The following is a 9,360-nucleotide window of genomic DNA, read 5'->3' on the forward strand; positions in this document are numbered from 1 at the left end:
GAGGTAACATGTTTAAAAAGGGGGCAGACTAGATGGGCCAAGTGGTTCTTATCTGCCGTCAAATTCTATGTTTCTATGACTAAGAACCCAAAGTGTGATAGACAATATGAGTGGCCACCAGGGGGTTCTGTGGTATTGCCATTCCCTGCTCTCTTGTTAGATGTGCAAGGAGCCTCTTTTGCCAGTAGCCACATCCTCAGTCTTCTCTTACCTATAATCAGGGCTATTTTTCAGAAGGCTCCAGCAGGAACTGAGGCCCTTATTCTAGTTCACTCTTTCTGACAATATTTCTTAGATGGACAAAACCATGTGCACTGCAGGTGAGGCAGGTGTAACACCCCACCCAAATCTAATTATCTCTGCACAAGTAACACCTGCCTCACCTGCAGTGCACATGGTTTTGTCCATCTAAAGGTGCGTACACACGGGGGCGATTTTGTACAATATCGCGGGAAATATGGTCGCTAAGCGACCATATTGCCCGCGATGGGAGTGTGCACCGGCGATATATCTCCGGGTGCGCTCTCCCGTTTTTACCCCTGCAGTGATCGCTGGTCGCAGGTCACTGATGAAAAGGAGAAACTGAGCAATATATTGCTCAGCTATATATGGCTGAGCAATATATCTCCTCCGTGTGTACGGGGCTTTAGAAATATTTTGTCAGAGTTAACTCCACGCCGACGTGGATAGTGGGGGTATGAAAAGGTCGGAGGACGCGTACCGCTGCCCCTCGCGGGCTCGCCACGCTTCGGGTTGACGTTGATCGTGGGGTGACGTTAACTATTTTTGGGGGGCCATTTCACTGGTCAGGGGGGGTTTTTGGAGTCTCTGGCCCATTTAACATTATTCCCTATGTTGATTTGGGTAAATTGTGGCATTTTACATTGTTCCCTATGGGAAATCTCGGGCATCGCGTCGGTACCATCGCATGCTTTTTTTGGCCACATACGATGCGACCGACGCGATTTTGACTATTTCAATGGGAAATCGCGGGCATCGTGTCGGTCGCATCGCAGACCATTAAAAATTACCCGCGATGCCCGCGATTGTGGCCGTGCTAGGAAACAAGTACCGAATCATTCTTTTATTTACCTTGGCGAGTGGGCTCCGTCACTTTTTGGACTTTTCTGACGCACTCCTTTTTCATGTATGAACCACCTTTTCGTTCTATAGTTGGAGTTTGGTGGTCGATGGTGCTCATCAGATAAAGGTGACACCTGTTACACTGTCACCATTGTGTATTTAGCAGTTTTTTATATAAATGGTAAGAGCATTTTAGTGACCGACTGTATGACGAGTGTCCTGTCCTGTACATAATTGGGTACAGGATTGGGATATGCAGAATACTGTTTTACTGTCAAGATTTTATCTTTTATTAGAAAAGCAAGTGACCTCCTAATGAGGTTACAGGCATCTGAGTGAGACGTCTCAGAGACTCCTAGCCATGCTGTCCCCACCGCTTAAACCACTGAATATTTTGTAGGGATCCACACTAATGATATATGGCTTTAATATTGCACAGAAAAGCCATGTGAATCTGCATTAGTGTAATAAATGCTGTGAGGTCTCTAACATTGGGGTAAAGTGGGTGCCTGGCCTAAGAGAACACTATGTAAATGAGACCACTAGTCACTAGGAATCTGTCAATATCCCACCACATATTGCTGGCATGTATGCCTGCCTGCCTCCCCTCTCCTCCCATATAGATGGATCCTTAAGTTATGTTTATACTGTACCTACAGTTATATTAGCACCAATCAGGGTGTTTATACGTTCCATTTCATTTTGTGCGCAGAGGGGTCCTGTATGTCAAACACATACAGGTATCATGCTGTAGACTCTAATACGGAAAATTCTGAGCCTGTTACAGGAAGAAAGACACATTCAATGGTGAAAAGGTGTTTTTGTTTTTTTGTTAAATATTTCATATTCAAAATAAAAGTCCCGTCATTATTCTAATACATCATCATTCTCAATGTTTTTACTTCCTTGACCCCCTCTGTGCATGTGGTTGGTCCTAACACCATCATTCTCTAAAATGATGATCCCTCTAAATATTTATTCCCTCTGAACACATTTCCTCATGTCTATTGATACTTGCATTGTACGAGAATATTGTTTCCCACTGTAACAAATATGGCTACAGCAATTGTACTCCTGTGTACAAGCATCATCTCAGACATGCATTCATGCAGCAAAAGGTTAGTGCACAAACAGAACCTACCTCTTCCAGATTTCTATTCTACAGTAGCTCTGGGGCTCCTATCTTATTCTAAAATAGGCTGACGTATCCATTTTACAAGGGATACACTAGACTGATTCAGAGCATGTCATATTATCTGTTGTGCCAGCAGGTTGTGGTGATTTCCTATTCTATAAAAACAATATCTGATCTGAATCATTGCTTAATTATTCTCCAAATTATGCTGTCTGGTATTGTCTTCACCATGGTCCTCATGCTGGGTAGGTCTTCACTGCGGGTGCCCTTGGAGACTTGCATAGTCTCTGAGGTGCTCACAGCAGGGGGGGCGTGCAGGAGGAGACAAATGCCCAGCATTTCCTGGGTATACCCACAAAAAAGGCTGGGTGTGCCCAGGAATATTCTGGGATGTCCCCATGCGAACGTCAGGGAGCGGGCAGCTGACATGACTTGGTGTCAGCTGCTCTTCCTGTTCTCGGAGAAGGGAGCCACTAATCTAAGTCACCAGGCAGTGTCAGTGACCATCGAATGATTTTGGGTCCGCACGCAAGGCTGCATATGGATGTTTATTCAAAACATTCATTCGCAGGCTTGGGGTGGGCAGGCGTTCATGGGGGCGGCGATTTAAATTTGGTACTTGGGGGAATTTTAATATTGTAGTTTCTTATTTTATTTATCACTAATCCTTGTCCTGCACTGTAGGTCCTGCACGGATCTGACTGATCCGTGCAGGCTTAAAGCAAATACGACAGGAAAATAAGGTGTATTTTCCTGCCATATTTTCGTGGCTGTTTCACGCCAATTAGCAGCCGTATTATCAATACGGCTGCTTAGTAAATCAGGAACCACCATTCTTTTGAATAGTGATTCCTGTCGTATCCTATCAATGGTGTAGACATTCGTATTTGTAAATACAAATACGAATGTGCCATCTTTAGGAATACGAATTGGTGTATTTTCGGGATAGTAAATCCCAAAAATACAAATGTGTAAAAAATAGGTGTATTTCTGACTACGAATACACCTATTTTTTACGAATTCATATTAGTAAATTTCCCCCTTCTACTCGCATATAAAGCTATTAACCATACTGCACCAGCATATATCTCTTTACTTATCACAAAATATCTCCCATCTCGACCACTACGCTCTGCACAAGACCTCCGTCTCTCTTCTGCACGGATCACTAGCTCCCATTCACTATTACAGGACTTTCATCGGGCTGCTTCCATCCTATGGAATGCCCTTCCACGCACAATAAGACTCTCCACTAGCCTCCAAACTTTCAAGTGTTCCCTGAAAACTCACCTCTTCAGGCAAGCCTATCATATTTAAGTACCACACGCATAACCCTCTGAGGCACTTATGTATTATATAGCTTCCCTTATGGACCTGCAACTTGGTGGGACTACTATGCTATTGCTGGTGCCTGTCCTTGCGTTTCCCTCCTATGACCCTATAGATTGTAAGCTTGCAGCAGGGCCCTCTAACCCCCAAGTCTGTCTGTTGTTACCCAGTTTGTTTTATCACTGTCTACCATTGTAAAGCGCAACGGAATCTGCTGCGCTATATAAGAAACTGTAAAGAAATAATAAATGTAGTTAATATAGTACTGTATGCAGTCTAGAATATTTTTTCCTAAGAGAAAATACCATAGTGGCGTTTTACAGTACACTATATGAAATCTTATTATATATACATGATACCAAAAGATATACTGTAAGTAATGTAACCTATGTATACATAAGAATTTAAAGCAATGTAATTCTACTAAAGATAACATAAAACAGATACAGTGTTTTCGGAGAATAGAGAACTTGTACTTTATTCACTGTAACTTTTAGGTTGCTGGAGAATCATCAATTGCTCTATATTGGCACTAGAGGGAGTAATACATTGTATACAGAGGAAGTCTTTTCTGCAACAACTAACATATTAGTGGTTACTGGGAGTGTTCCATCTCTCCTAATGGAGGAAGCAGGAGGAGACTGGAGAGGATCCATGTGGATGAGACACGTTACGTAGAAAGCAGTGTGTCACAGACTGAGGCGAACAGGCCAGTTTGGGGCTTAAAGAAAAGCAGGCCACAAAATCAGCATCAGATATTTTGTTCTTGCAAAGAACCTGCAAGTGAGTATTAAATATGATTTCTGTTATTCCCTCAGTCCTGCCGTCCTGTGATGGCGAGGATTTCCCCAGAACATTGAATAGAGCGAGCGACCGGCGTGGGGGTTAAACAGCGAGGATCGCTGGTTTTCTGCAATCCTTGCTGTTTAACCCCCTCGCTGGCCGCTCGCCGCGGCATTGAATACACCTCAAAGTGTGAATAGCGTGATGCTCACACATTCAGGAGGCTCTATCTTTAGACACCTTTAATAATGTGTTATTACAGATGTTTTATATTTTGGAGAAAGAAGAAAACTGTTCAAAACTACAATTTATTGCAATGCCAGAAATGCAGAAAAATCAGTTTTGTGGTTAGGGCAGTGGTTCCCAAACTGTGTGCCCTAGGTGTTTGCAAGGATGCCTCGGGTTGGGGTTCCACTACCAGAACAAATTATTTATGCTTTAAGTGATACCAAAACCAGGGCTGGAGGCTGCCAATCATAAAAGGTATGGACAATTAGATCCACAGCTATGTTCCCCACCACATAACTGCCAGTTAAGCACAATTTGCTTTATTTTTTTATTTATCCGTAAGAAACTTTTTGACTAGCAGTGCCTTGAGCAAATGCTGATATTCTAGGGCGTCCTGGTCAAGAAAGTTTCCGAACAACTGGGTTAGGGAATGCCCACCTATTAAAATGTTATTCTATTATGATAGCAATAGAATAAGGAGTATATTTACTAAGCTTTGAAAGAGATAAAGTATCAAGCAGCTCCTTTCATAAATATGGTAGTTAGGAGCCACTTAGTAAATAGACCCCTAAATCTCCGCTACAGGTCATTCGGTGTCAAATCAACGCACTTTTTGTTAACATTTTTCCTCACAGCTCAGATTTTGTTCAGATGTGCTCTATGTAGAATATATCTATATATAGCTTTATATATATATATATATATATAAATATATATATATATTCCAGAGGATCCCTCCCTTGTTGGGGGGGAATTAAACACTCGCCTTGATATAAAGATAGGACAAAGTCACTGGTGTTGTGTAAAAATCACATAAGTTGTTTATTCCAGTAAGGTAATTTCCATCATTGCCCCGACGTTTCGGTCCACAAACTGACCTTTCTCATGGAGCTTTTTAGATGGATCATCAGCGCATCAAATAGCCTATACCTCAGCCCTGGAGGATCTGGAAACAGCTACGGATCCTCCAGGGCTGAGGTATAGGCTATTTGATGCGCTGATGATCCATCTAAAAAGCTCCTTGAGAAAGGTCCGTTTGTGGACCGAAACGTCGGGGCAATGATGGAAATTACCTTACTGGAATAAACAAGTTATGTGATTTTTACACAACACCAGTGACTTTGTCCTATCATTATATCAAGGCGAGTGTTCAATTCCCCCCCAACAAGGGAGGGATGCTCTGGAATAGATTAGGGGCACGTGGTGATCCACGTCAACTCCCTTTGAACACCCCGGAAGTTACTCCATTATTAGTGAGAGTGCGGTCCTCTTTGCCTCTCTCTCTCTCTCTCTCTCTCTCTCTCTCTCTATATATATATATATATATATATATATATATATATATAGCGTTGCGGGGGGGAGTGCTGCACTCACGGAGTCTTGTACAAAGAAGATTCAGCAGTCTGATTTACAACGTTTCAATGCCTTTATTTTGGCATTTTCGTCAGGTATATATATATATGGTAAAATGCCAAAATAAAGGCATTGAAACGTTGTAAATCAGACTGCTGAATCTTCTTTGTACAAGACGCCGTGAGTGTAGCACTCCCCCCCGCAACGCTGCTTATACACTTGATCCCACAAGTGTTTGGTCCTGACACCCGGCGCACTACAAATCCTTAGACGGAGAGCCGGTACAATGGACTAAATACTTTTAAGTGTAGAATCAATAATAAAAATTTCTCACTGAATGCTCCAATTACCTGTATGTCAATGTACGTAATTTACAGAATAACCTGTGATTGCGGTCTGGCATACATTGGTAAGACAAAAAGATTAATTAAATTGCGCATTCAAGAGCATATGCGCAACATTAAAAACAAAGTGGTCACACATAGTCTACCTAGGCACTACCTGGAAAAGCATAACTCCCAGGTAGATAGCAACAACTTTAAGTTCACAGTTCTCGAACAAATATTCTCAGACCCAAGAGGAGGGGACAAAGATCTGAAACTATCGAAAAGGGAGACTTTTTGGATCTATTCGCTAGACACACTTGTCCCAAAGGGACTTAATGAGAATGTGGACATAGTTTCTTTTCTGGGACATTAAATTTTTCCTTTAGACCAAAAGCCGATTATATATCTCACAAGGGTGTAATTCTTCTTATTCCTTTTAATTTTACTTTTCCGTTTCCTTTTCCTTTTTCTTTTTCTTTTTTGAATTGAATGAATAATTGTAAAAATAAGTAAAAAGATGAAGTTGTAAATATAAAGGCATCTCAAATATCATGAAAAAGACAGGAACTATATCCCCCCCTTTCCATTCGAAAATTTAGCCATATTAATATATATGAAGATATAGCCACGAAATCACTAATATAAAAATATAAAATGAAAATATAAATATATCTATATAATAATTATATTATGCACCAATAAGAATAAACTATTTCTCACAAAATTTAGACTCTTGTAGTAATAAATAAATTAATCACTGCATTTATAATGTAATAAAATATATATATAACACACTGATTAGTAGGAATCCATATTTCGTAGTTTATATGTTTTCTATGGGAAAAGGAACCTTGGTGTTCTATACAATATATATAAAGATAAAGTCACGAAATCACCAATATAAAAACACAAAATGAAAATCAAAATATATTTAAATAATCTTTTATTATATAATAATCTTTTATTATAAAAGTTATGCTTTTCCATAATTTCCATATTTATTGATTTAAATAATAAATAAATATTATATTATGCACCAATAAGAATAAACTATTTTTCACAAAATTCAGACTCTTGTAGTAATATATAAATTAATCGCTGCATTTAAAACATAATAAATCACTATATATTTTACACTGATTATTTCGTTTTTTATGGGAATAGGAACCTTGGTGTTTAAACAGTATTTTCCCCAGCGTGAGAACACTAATTAGAGAGGGGACTTCCGGGCGGTGGAACACATTTGGAACGCACGCCCGCTAGAGGACGTTGTATAGCAGCCCCACTTAATCAGAAGTATATAATATACTATTAATCCCTGTTACACCGCCACATAACTTCTAGAATATCCAATGATCAAGGGCACGAAAATAACAATAAGCTCGTGGTAACCGGTAGTTAAGTTCAAGACTCCTCTTAGAGAAGTAGGAACTAATCTAGCGCAGTTTCCCTGAAGGTGGGAGAGCTAATCTCGGTGAGAGCTTCTGGGCGGAAGTAGCTCCTGAGCTTTGGAACGCATTTGGAACGCACGCCTGATTCAAGGTGATGCGCTAATGCTCTATCAACAGTATGATTATATAGGACATATCCCCGTCATTCCTGGCATCCCTCCTTGGTATAACTATTGACTAGAGGGGCTCAATAGCGCAAATAAAGGAGTTAGCACGATTTTATTAAACCGGAAGTGACGTTCCGGGTACTTCACTATATATATCAGTCCAGCGTGCATTAGTAGCCATCTGCAGTCATTTGGAGTGGCAGCTTGAGAATTACTGAATGCGTTCTGGGTAAGTTTCATGCCTAATTGATATGCCTATATATATTCCTATGTTATGTAATAATACTGCGGGCTTACCCTGTGCTCTGCTACTGACCACAGGGGAAGTAATAGCCTGACACTATACAGTTTTCCATGATTGCTACATTTTGTATCAATACTATGTATTCTGTAAACTTGTATCACATCTTGTGCCTTGTTATTGAGAACAAGAGATTTAATAGCCAGATGTAACCTAAAGAGAAAGCCTCTTATGTTGTCACTCTTGTAGTAATCTGTATGATACAATGTATATGCTTGTGTGAAGTCATGAATTATCAATTGATGGGATAAAGCCAAAGTCCTTTAGATTATTATGTACAAAATTATATCACACAGTGACATTTTTCAATTACCATGCACAAAACTACATGATATAGTATTTGGTGCAGGGTGAAAACCTTGTTGTTCTCTGGTTTTGGAAGTATTGAGTACTCCAAATATCCATCATTTGGGTAACTCTTAACTGAGATTTATGCATAATATCACCAGTGCTGACATAAATCATGTGGATCCCTTATTATATTATTTTAGAGAGGACTGAGGAAAAAAACCCTCTCCAAATCATCTACTCTTTTGCCCCATCCCATACTGAAAGGGGTATGTACCTTTTTTACCTTTTTGTACCTTTTTTACCTTCCTCCGTTTTCTACCTCCTTCTTCACCTCCTTTCCTATCTCGATTGAGAGAAATACGTACCTTCACCTCTGATGTTATTCCTAGCGTAATACCTGAAAAATATGTTCTGCTCTATAGAAATTGCAGAGACACGTTTTTAGACGGTTCCAGTATTCTACTGAGAAACCAGCACAATCCAGCTTTTTATCAAAGAACACATGCCAATATGGTATGTATATTACCATTTAAAAAGTCTTATATGTATAACTTTATGTTTTAAAAAAAAAATTTTTTAAAGCTGATTTTTGTTCTTCACCACCTAGAGTCATATGTAATACCCCTGATGAAGTCCGTAGGACGAAACGCATCAGGTTATTGTGATTAAGAAGACTGTGACTGCATATGGAACAAATTGTATTTTATAATAAATTGTACTAATTGTTTTACCAGAAATATCTATGTCCATCTGATATTTAAGGTGGTGGTGGTGAATCAATTGAAGGCGCACGCTATATCTTTTTTATCCATCCGTTCTTTCTCCTCCACTAACAGGGGGGACTTATAGAGGTGCTGCCGATATTTATATAGCGCAGTGAAAGGGTTATTTTCCCATCTCTCTCTATATATATATATATATATATATATATATAGTCTAAGAAAAATACAAAAATGTATTTAAATATCTCAAC

The 9,360-nt window shown here is 39.6% G+C and overlaps 1 long non-coding RNA gene across 1 annotated transcript; it reads left to right on the forward strand.

Moving 5' to 3' along the window:
• The first annotated feature begins 4,153 nt into the window (after positions 1-4,153).
• LOC146005762 (uncharacterized) lies at positions 4,154-8,902 on the forward strand. Its single transcript, XR_014444054.1, has 3 exons — positions 4,154-4,330; positions 8,588-8,653; positions 8,810-8,902. It is a non-coding gene; the product is annotated as an uncharacterized LOC146005762 (long non-coding RNA).
• The last annotated feature ends 458 nt before the right edge of the window (positions 8,903-9,360 follow it).

This window comes from Crinia signifera, chromosome 1 (assembly GCF_055691185.1).
Source record: "Crinia signifera chromosome 1, ASM5569118v1, whole genome shotgun sequence".
Taxonomy (NCBI): domain Eukaryota; kingdom Metazoa; phylum Chordata; class Amphibia; order Anura; family Myobatrachidae; genus Crinia; species Crinia signifera.